Raw genomic sequence first — 10516 nt, 5'->3', positions numbered from 1 at the left:
TCGAGATAATCCTGAAAGCAATGGCGAGCTTGATTGCATTGAGGAAACCGTGGGTCGAACGGGGTAGTCCGAAAGTACTTGATTCTCTCTTCCATTGAAGCCATGCTTGATTTAGAAATTGATTTAAAAGCAAATGTGTTAGCTGAAAAAACATAGAAACGACATTATAAAAATGGAAACTAGAAATAGTTAGCTTACCTCAAGATACACTAAGAATTTCCCAACTCATCAAAACCATGTACGGTGCTATGAAGAGTTTGTGGCTCTTGGAAGTGCAAGTTGCAATTTTTTTAACATAATGTGCTTCAAAGAATTGGTATGTTAGCTAAAAGCAAACCTGGCAAGTTGTTGGAAATTGATTAAATCCTTGTCTATAGATCAGCAAGCTGCTTCGAAAAGTCACCCTGGCAGATAGGCAATAAGTTTTAGTTGGTGCTTAATATACTGCTCATTATTTAACATAAAGTACCGTACTTTAAAAATGTTAAAACAAGTATCCGAAAGCAGTGAATATGCACTATAGTGTATTATGGGTGTTATTTTACTCAAAATCGACAAGGGATAAAATGTCTCTTGAATTTTTGCTCCAGACTTCGTAAAAAGTGATGACTTGAAAAACAAGTCACTAAGGAAATATCTTGGCAAAAGTTGCAAATTTAGGGAGCAAGTCTTTTAGGCGCCGGTCAAATAGGCGCGCACACTGTGGCGCCCGTTCACATAGGTGCTATTCCTAGTAAAGTCTGCAGATTGTATCAGCTTGGCAGGTAGGGCAATGCTTTTCACACAAAATGTTATATTGAACAGAAAAACATGTTTTGTCAATGCGCGACTACGCTAGTCCAGTCGCTGAACTTAAAAAAATGGTCAAACCCGGAAAAAAATAATAGGCTACCAAGCTGAAACTTTGCCAGGTGGTTCTATTGATGATGTGGAGTCACCAAAAAAATCCCCATAATTCCCCCTTGGGAATAGTGAGTTTTGACCATTTTCTATAATGGCCGCAGCCCCCATAGGCCAAAAATTCGAAATCGTCTAAAATTGATGTTTTATACCTCATTTGAAAGATAATTTCATACTGAATCACTTTCACAAAAGAACTATGGTCAAAAAACACACACATTTGAAGTTATTAGCCATTAAATGCGGACTATAAGGCAGAATCCACCATTAGGCTTTAGCCTGGTGCTTTCCGCACTAGATATAAAGTCAAAAGAACAGCACATAGATATGGGCGACTCCAGACGCAAGCGCGACTATGATGATTATGTAATATTTAGAGATTGGCTTGAACAACGCAATTCGTTCACTTTTTGACATCCCGCTGGGTTTCTATATCTGGAGAAGGTTTGGTTAATTGTGAGAGAGGAGATAGGAGCAATCATTCAAAAAACATTGGATGGTCAAAATTTAGCAACTGCAACTATTCAACGCAAAACCTGCATTAAACCACTTGAGGTACTTGGAAATTTTGTAAAGATAGACAAGGAACACATAAATGTCAATCCAATCATTCTTTTTACAAGACTGACCGCTATTGCAGAACGTGAAGACGATGTTGAGAAGTACTTTTCATTCGAAATGACACCATATCCTCCTTCACTGTTCAAGGATGGACTTATGAGGAAAGCTGCTTTGAGAACAGCACTAATGAATGATACAGAAGCTGTTGGTAAGAACCAGATTGATAAAAATTCATTGTATGTTGTTGATGGAGGTGCCCTTCTTCACAGAGTTAGATGGTTGAAAGACCAACATTGGCTCAACTCTATGTATCTTATGTTAGAAGACACTATGGTTCTGCTCATGTTATCTTTGATGGATATAAATACGCTTCTACAAAGTCAAATGAGCATATTCGACGAACTGCTAGTAAAAAGTGCCCAAATGTTAAAGTGGCGTCTATCAATTCTGTACCAGCTACACAAGATCGTTTTCTTTTGAATGAACACAACAAAGCTCAATTTACTGATCTGATTTCTGAGAGTTTAAAGTAAGATGGACAGCAAGTAACTACGGTAACTGTGATGGTGATGCTGACACTGAAATTGTGGAAACATCAATCAATCTTTCTGCAAACAGACGAAATCCTATTGTTGTTGTAGCCGACGACAGAGACATTATTGTTATGTTACTTTATCATTGGAAAGAAGATTTTCAAGATGTTGTATTTTTCCAAGAAAGGGCTCAGAAGGGATGGAGCATGAAAACTGTTTCACCACCACTGGAGACAATCAGAGAACATGTTCTGTTTATTCATGCATGGTCCGGCTGTGATACTGTTTCGGTTCCATTTGGAAAAGGCAAAGTAAGCTTTCTCAAGCTTGTGAATAAAATCAGACGAATTGAAAGATTTATCCATAAAAATGAGCGATGTTTGGGAAGACCAAGCTCAAACTGCATTGTTAGCAGAACCAATAGGGGAGGAAGACAAGCACCTTCACGTGGTCCCCCCCGTCAGTAACATACGAAATTATACAAATACGTATGCGAAACGAAGCTTGTCAAACAAGAGCTAATGAGACTGTTCAGCGCAGGGTGGGTAGGGAAATGCCCTTTTCAGGGCACGGCAGTGCTCGTACTGTCGAAAAGTACCGACGACCCACCGTACTGCAGCTGAACACCGAGGGCATCACGGCCAGCAAGCTCAACATCATCGAGCACCTGGCCACCAAGCATCAAGCCCTCATCATCCTCCTCCAGGAGACTCACTGTACGTCTGTGGAAAAGTTGGTAATAACCAACTTCACACTCGCAGGCGCAACCTGCAGCAGGAAACACGGCCTCGCCACGTTTGTCCATGACCGGCTGAGCTGGTCCTTGGTTGACCAATCCCAAGCTCAATCGGAGATCGAGTGGCTTTGTGTAGATGTAGCAGGCTACAACATCGTCAATGTCTACAAGCCCCCACCTTCGCGGATAACATCAACAGCCATCCCAGTATTCCCCCACCCCAGCCTCTACGCTGGCGATTTTAACTGCCACCACACTGACTGGGGCTACAACTCCATCCACAACGACGGAGAAAGTCTGGCCGCTTGGGCAACCAACAACAACCTCGCCCTCTTATACGATCCTAAGGGCGCACCGAGCTTCCACTCCGGTCGTTGGAACACTGGCACGAACCCAGACCTTGCTTTCGCAAGCGATGACCCCGATGATCGCCAGCCGGACAGACGTGTGCTAGAGAAGTTCCCAAGGTCTCAACACCGACCCTCGCTAATCACGGCCCCCTTGCTTGCCACACCTATTCCGAGCAAGCCTGTCAAGCGATGGAACTTCAGAAAGGCCGATTGGGAATACTACAGCTTCCTCACAAACGAAGCTACGCAGTACCTCCCATCCCCACACACCATCAAAGTGGATGAAGCCTACCAGGACTTCTGTGATGCAATCATATCTGCGGCAAAAGACTCCATCCCGCGAGGTCGACGGAAAAACTACATACCTTGCTGGGATGTGGAGTGCGACAGCCTCTACCGCGACTTCCTCCGTTCCCCCCAGGGCACCGCCACCACCAACTCAGCAACAGCCCTGCTGGCAAGATTGGATTCAAAGAGGAAGAAGCGCTGGACAGAAGCCATAGACTCAATCGACTTCACGCACTCCAGCCGCACAGCATGGAGTACACTCAACAACCTCACTGGCAGATCACGTGCCTCTCGTCGCCAATGCCCCATTTCGGCAAATGCAATCGCCTCACAACTTGTGAAAAATGGAGTGCACAGAACGAGAGACCGTGAATCAGACAAGTCCGTCCTCAAGGAAATGACGGACCTCTGGAAGGTCCCAACACCTGTCGAGGGCAACATCTCTGGTGTGTTTACCCCAGAAGAATTTGCCTCCGCCCTCCAGCACCTAAAGCCAGGCAAATCCCCGGGCCTTGACCACCTATGCCCGGAACTAATACTCCATGCTGCCCCCTCTATGAGGTCCTGGTTAAAAGACTTCCTTTCCTGCTGCCTGCGTCACCTGCGCATCCCAAGAATCTGGAGAAGAGCCCTAGTGGTTGCAGTCCCAAAGCCGAAGAAGCCCCCAGGGGATCCGAAGAGCTACCGTCCCATCTCTCTGCTCTGTATCCCCTTCAAGATACTCGAGAGACTTATCTACGCCCGTGTCGAACCGATAATAGACCCTCAGCTCCCTCGGGAACAAGCCGGCTTTCGCCACGGAAGATCAACCGTAGACCAGGTCACTCTGATGACCCAAGACATCGAGGACAGCTTCTCGGCAAAAAAGAAGGCTGGCGCCGTGTTTGTCGATCTCACGGCTGCCTACGACACTGTATGGCACAGCGGCCTTACCTGCAAACTACTTCGTCTCCTTCCTGACAGGCACATGGTCCATATGATTATGGAACTTGTGCAAAACCGCAGCTTTACCCTTTCCACCGGTAGCGGCCGACGAAGTAGACTACGTCGACTCAGGAACGGCGTCCCACAGGGCTCTGTCCTGGCTCCCCTCCTCTTTAACACTTACATCTATGACCTGCCTGACACCATCTCCAGGAAGTATGCTTACGCAGACGATCTGGCTCTCCTGCATCCAGCCGGAGATTGGCAGTCAATGGAGAGGAACCTAAGCCAGGACATGTCAACTATATCAACATATCTCCAGAAATGGAAGCTACAGCTCAGCAAGGCAAAGACAGTGTCGGCGGCCTTCCATCTAAACAACAAGGAAGCAAAACGTGAGATCAACATTACCACCGATGACGAACCCCTCCCCTACTGCGCCGAACCCACCTACCTCGGCGTAACCCTGGACAGGTCACTCACGTACCGACGACACCTAGAGTCACTGCGCAAAAAACTATCTGCGCGCGTTGCACTTTTGAGGCGGCTGGCGGGTTCCGGCTGGGGAGCTGATGCGAAAACCCTTCGCACAGCTACCTTGGCCCTCGTTCATTCTACCGCTGAGTACTGCGCACCAGTGTGGTGCCGCAGCTCTCACACCCGCCACATTGACACCGCCATCAATGACGCACTACGCACTGTGACTGGATGCCTGCGTCCCACTCCAACGGACTGCCTTCCCATCCTTGCAGGCATCCAACCTGCTGAGCTTCGCCGTAAAGGAGCCATAATTTCTCTTGCACGTCGCGCACTGGACCCCGACCACCTCCTCCACAGTACACTCCAGCGCCTACCTGGAGGACAGCAGCGACTGAAATCAAGACGCCCATTTGTGCCCGCCGCACGACAGCTTCTGAACAACGTTGAAGATCTTGGAATAAGTGCGGCACACTGGACGAACTACACATGGAACATGGAGTGGCAAAACAACACCTCCCGACTCCGTGATTTCCTACCCGACGTCGATCCCCACCCTCCGGGAATGTCCCTCGCAAGACTCGCGTGGGTCCGGCTTAACCGCCTACGAACCGGCGTCGGTCGCTTTCGTTCAGACATGTGCAGATGGGGCCTGGCTCCCTCACCGGGATGCGAGTGTGGCGCCACAGACCAGACAGTAGATCATGTCGTCCATGACTGCCCAATCCATCAACCACCACATGGAACGCTTGGACTGAAGGCCCTGGATGACGAGACTGTGGAGTGGCTGATGACATCATGCCCAAACATATAGTCCGAAGAACAGCTCATACGACGAAGAAGAAGCAGAACCAATCTTAGTAGCAATGTATGGTGGAAAGAAATTTGAAACCTTAACGAAACTCAGGTTAGTTTTAAAAATATTGGCTAAGTCAGAGTGTAGGCTATACATGTGTCTTTCTTACTGAAGATCACTTTATATTACCCTAGTAGGCTACAGAAAATTAACGAACCACATAACAAATCAGCATGGTTCCAAGTAACCATATGAAAATTGTTAAGCAATAGAGAAATAGAGTCAAAGGAAGAGGAGTGGGACTGGAAACTTGAAAACAACTATTCTCTAATAATCACAGACAATGAAATTGCTCCAGCGTGTGTCCTGCAGGTTATAAGATGCAAATGCCAATCAACGAAGAATCAGTGTGGTACAAAAGATTTTCATGTAAGAAGCATGGCCTCATTTGGGTAACAGCATGCAGTGGTTGTCATGGTGAAGGATGTGAAAATAAAGAGGTTAACAGTTCTTCAGTTCAATGTTTTCTAATTTTTTGGACAATCAAGCTTTTAGTCAATTAAGATGAAAATAAGTATATAACGTCATAATTCATTAGCGTACAACAGAAGCAAGTCATGTGACCATCATTTTAGCTGTATGGAGTAACTTTAACTATTTATATGTCAGGTGACATGCAGTCAGATCAGATATTTCATATCTAAAGATCGATGTTATTAATTTTAGATAGGCCACTCGAAGTTTACGAATCAAGTGATGATGATAACGACGATGACAATGGACAGAATATCTTTGATTTATTGTAATATAAAATATGGAAATGCCAGTGGCAGTAGGCTACTTGAACATTGGTTACAAGATTTTTGAAAAATTTATGAACTGAAATTTGTTATAAGTAAAAAGTGATCCTTTACTATTTAGGTCGGTGTTTTTTTTCGTAGTGTCCCAAAATGTAAAATCTTGAATTTCACATTTTTGACGTAATTTCTACAATATGGCTATTTATGTCATTAGGGGAATAAACATTTTAAATCTCAATAAAAAACGAGAACCCCTGCACCTTCCTTGTCAAAACAAACATAAAAGCAATTTATCCCAAAATTTACACAACATCAATAAGAACATTTTAAACTATCAAAATTTGCTAAATTTTGAATCATTAAAGCAATAATACTCAAGAATTAAGAAAACTTTCATAAAATCACCACGCTGAAGTACCGTACTTATATATGCTACTGTAGTAATAAGGCGTTCAAGTCTGCCATTTGTTTACTGCACTGATGAGATCTTAAGGTCGAAACAGTGCGTCTTGTCTGCAGTTATATACTGTCAGTGTTGTACGCATCAATGAAATAAATTGACGGCGTCAGCGTCAGCGCAAATTGCCTAAAAACTTCACGGCGTAAAGTACTGCGTAAGCTCTTAAAGAAATTGACGGCGTCAGCGCTAATTTCTAGCGCTATTTTAGCCAGTGCCTCACAAAACGGAAGTATTTCAACCAAGTTTAGGCTAACAATAGCTATAAATAAAGAGCAGGTAGGCTACTATGTTTTGAAACTGTATATATATAGGCTACATACAGGGTTGGAAGCCGTTAGTCAAAAAGCAATGACTATTTCGCTATTCGATAGTGCCCAAAAAAGCAATGACTTTCCGCTATCGATACTTAAAAAAAGCAATGAATAGCAATTACTAAAAATTGACTGACCAAAAAACAAGTCCAAAAACAAGCAATCCGCAAACTAAAAAACATACGAAAACTCGAAAAAAACAGAACTGTGTTGCCGCAAAATATTTTTTAATCCTTTAAAGTTTGAAAACCGGAAGGGGACTAGGTCAAATAGTTATCCAAAAACTAAATCTCGTGAATTTGTTTTGACGACGAGGTAAGTGAACAACAAAAATGATTCAGCAGTTCTCCTAAAATATGGATTAGTGAATAACGAATAGTGATTTCGTTGCTTACATAAAAAAGCAGTGAATAACGCGCATTCGATATTTATTTTTATTTATTTGGATTTTGTTTCAGACACAAGTAGAATTGGTCCATAGGATCATCATCAACAGTATCATAGCCGATGCGGCCTTTGATGAACTAGATGCTCAGTTCGTAAATTTTTCCAGTGTTCTCTTTGTCGCGCAGTGTCCCAAAGTGTTCTTGGTTGGCTGATTGATGTATTGAAATTGGATATAAATGTTGTTCGTTGTCTGCCACGAGCACGTTTCCCGAGAAGGCGGCCGCTTAGACAGAGATTTTTGAAATCTTCTTTTCTGATAATGTGACCGAGAAATTTGAGTTGCCTTTGAGTTATGTTGTTGAATAGTTCCTTGTCTTGATGTACCTGGTTTAAAACTTCTGCATTTGTGATGTGATCAGTATATGAAATCCTGAGCATTCTCCTGTAAAACCACATTTCAGCTGCTTCAATGTTACGCCTAGTTTCTGTGTTGAAGGTCCATGTTTCACAACCATACTGGAGAACAGACCACACTAACACTTTGAGAAGTCGCACCTTCAGAAGAATAGAAAGCTTGCGATCCAAAAAAGCGTCTTTATCTAGGCCTATTCTTCTTCGTATCTCTCTCTTACATCGTGCGTCCGCTGTCAAGAGAGAACCAAGATAGTTGAAAGAAGACACTTGTTCAATTGTGTTGCCTCCTTGGTGAAGTACAAAGTGGGGTTCAGGACTTTGTTTGGAGATAGTCATGCATTTTGTTTTTTTGTCATTAATTTCAATTCCATATTTTGCACTGATGTCTGAAGTTTTGTTAATTAGTGTTTGTAAACCGTGTTTCTTTTAATTTGTTGCATCATAGTTAACTAGGCCGAATACTGAGGTGGGTGGCCTATGTATCCTTCCCCCCTATTGTATCCTAGGTCCATAGGATACAAACACACAAAGGAATGGGTGTAAGCATTCGATATTCAGAAAGCAACGAATAACGCTATCGAATAGTGACAACTTGTCGTTACTTCCAACCCTGTATACATATTGTAAGTAGCTGCTTAGCCTATTAGTTATTTCCTTGTAGAAACACAAGCATTTTAAAACGTTTGTCTGACAATCTGCTGCGTTTGGGACGCATAATATCCTTTCCAAGTGAAAACATGCGTTCCACAGTCGCGCTGGATGGTATTGGTAGGCTATGTTGTATTTCAAAAATAAGCTTTGAAAACATTTACTCGGAAAGGTATCACTGTTCTAAGCGTGCTGTGATGGTTTAGCATATATAAATCTTTTAGCGAGGTCCACTGCACCAACATCGCTCTTTTCAGGGGCATAGAGCTCTTGAAATAAAGTAGCCTATCTTCAACCTCCGCGATGACCTTCATTGATTTTTCGCTTTCTCTCTCTGATCCCTCGTTCTCGATACTGCTCAGTGCTCACGATATGAGTAATCACCATTTGACGAACTTCTTCCGCTTGTATTCCAGGTAGCCATTCCAACCAATGCGAAAACCGGTAATTCGGATGTCGCTCTGGCCAGAATACATTGTGAAACGAAATTTTCCATGAAAACAAAAAATGACGCATAGCGCTTGACGCTTAAAATCGGCAAAGTAATTGACGGCACTATCACTTCCGTAAACTAAAAAATAAACTGACGGCGTTAGCCTCAGCGTCAACAAAAAGTTGACGCCGTCAACTTGGACGGTTCTCACTGGCAGCATTTAGGTTCTCCACGGTCCCATACTTCTCGAAGTGGTCCACCCAGTTCTGAATTCTGCTTTTGGATGGAACCTTTTCACATTCGAACTGATGCATGAAACTGTGCTGGGTTTTCACGAGCTTGTCTTGTAGTAAAATTTAACACAGTGTATTCTTTGTCCCAGCTCCCATTGGAGTCTTAGTGTAGCCTACTCACGGTCGTTGATTCTGACATGTCCTATAAAATAAGGGCAATCGGCGAATAAATAAAGGAGATATGACATGAAGTGTACGCAGGGCCCGTTTTTTTTGGGGGGTCACCCTTTTAATATCACATCGTCCTTGGTGATTTCATCAAGCACAATTTGCAAAATGCGTCGGCTTCAAGTTACTCTGATGCAGTGTTGTACGTTGACGCTGAGGCTAGCGCCGTCAGTTTATTTTTTAGTTGAGGGAAGTGGTAGCGCCGTCAACTATTTTGCCGATTTTAAGCGTCATTTTTCGTTTTCATGGAAAATCTCGTTTCACTATGAGAGTTAAATTTTGTTTGACGTTTTGACTTTCAGACTGATAGCAATGAACAATCTTTTTTGTGGCAGCTGTTCGTCTATCCAATTATGCAATTTCAAATTTGTTTATCGTGTCCTGGGCTAATCTGAAAAACCAAACTCGTTAGAAGTCGAATTCTTCCGTTTTGTGAGACCCTGGCTAAAATAGTGCTACAAATTAGCGCTGACGCCGTCAATTTCTTTAAGAGCTTACGCAGTAGCCTACTTTACGCCGTAAAGTTTTTAGGTAATTCGCGCTGACGCCGTCAATTTATTTCATTGACGCGTAGGCTACAACACTGCTCTGATGTAACAACTAGTTAGTTTATCGCATGACTAAAATGTTCCAATGATTTCTTCATAGCTGATATTGCTAAATTGCTGATTGTTGTTAGAAGTTAAAAATTTTAAAATAGGCTACGTGAATATCTGCCTTTCTTCTAATATGGAAGTGCTTAATTGAAGAGGCCACTTTCACACAAACAAGTTTTAAGCATTCTCATTATTATTTTTGCATTCTCAGGTTCATGTAAACAAACAAACTCAAAATCTTTGAGACACATTTGCTACCTCTGCGCTCTGCATCAACAAAGGAATGCAGCTACGCCCAGCAGTGGTTCTGCTGCCACTAAGGTCAAACCTCGAAACCCCGCGCTAGCCTAATGTAGAGAGCAGAGATGTACGTATACGGCGCAAATTATAGGCCGTATACTTGCGGCGTAGACTTTTTGTTTACGCTAACGCTTACGGCCA

Source organism: Aplidium turbinatum, chromosome 2 (genome assembly GCF_918807975.1).
Source record: "Aplidium turbinatum chromosome 2, kaAplTurb1.1, whole genome shotgun sequence".
Taxonomy (NCBI): domain Eukaryota; kingdom Metazoa; phylum Chordata; class Ascidiacea; order Aplousobranchia; family Polyclinidae; genus Aplidium; species Aplidium turbinatum.
The sequence above is the reverse complement of the archived record's forward strand: the minus strand, read 5'-3'. Positions refer to the sequence as shown.